We start from the raw sequence: 524 nt of genomic DNA on the forward strand, positions 1-524 counted from the left end.
CGTCTGGCAGCAGTACTCTGAATTACCCCTCTGGCTGGGTGGGTTTCTGGCTGATGGGGTGGACTGGGCCATGCCTTAGCCTCCTTACATGCACTTTCTCCAGCTTTTCCTCCCTCTCTGGCTGTGCCCCTGAGTGAATTTCTCTCTCTGCACTGCAACATTTTTACCAGTGTTAGAGAAGCAGATCCAGGACACTGCTCTAGATGACACCAGAAAACCATAGGGTTGTTCATTTACTTGTGGGTTGGGGGACGGCATGCAAACCCCTCCTGCAGCTAGGCAGGGGACACAAGCCCTCACCCAGGCTGTCAGCTGCTTGGGGGAAATAGGCCGCTGCTTGCTCCTTGGATGCTTGTGGGTTTGGCTAGAGTGTGGAAATTGAGAAGTCATTCCTGGGAAACTGATGCAAACATTTGCCTGTGTTCCTTGGCACTTTCTCATGGAAACAGTTTCCATGGAAGACAGCTTTCTGGCTGCAAGACTGTGGCTCAGGCTAGGCAGCTGGCTTGAGGTCCCCAGCAGTC

The sequence above is a fragment of the Grus americana genome, chromosome Z, assembly GCF_028858705.1.
Source record: "Grus americana isolate bGruAme1 chromosome Z, bGruAme1.mat, whole genome shotgun sequence".
NCBI lineage: Eukaryota > Metazoa > Chordata > Aves > Gruiformes > Gruidae > Grus > Grus americana.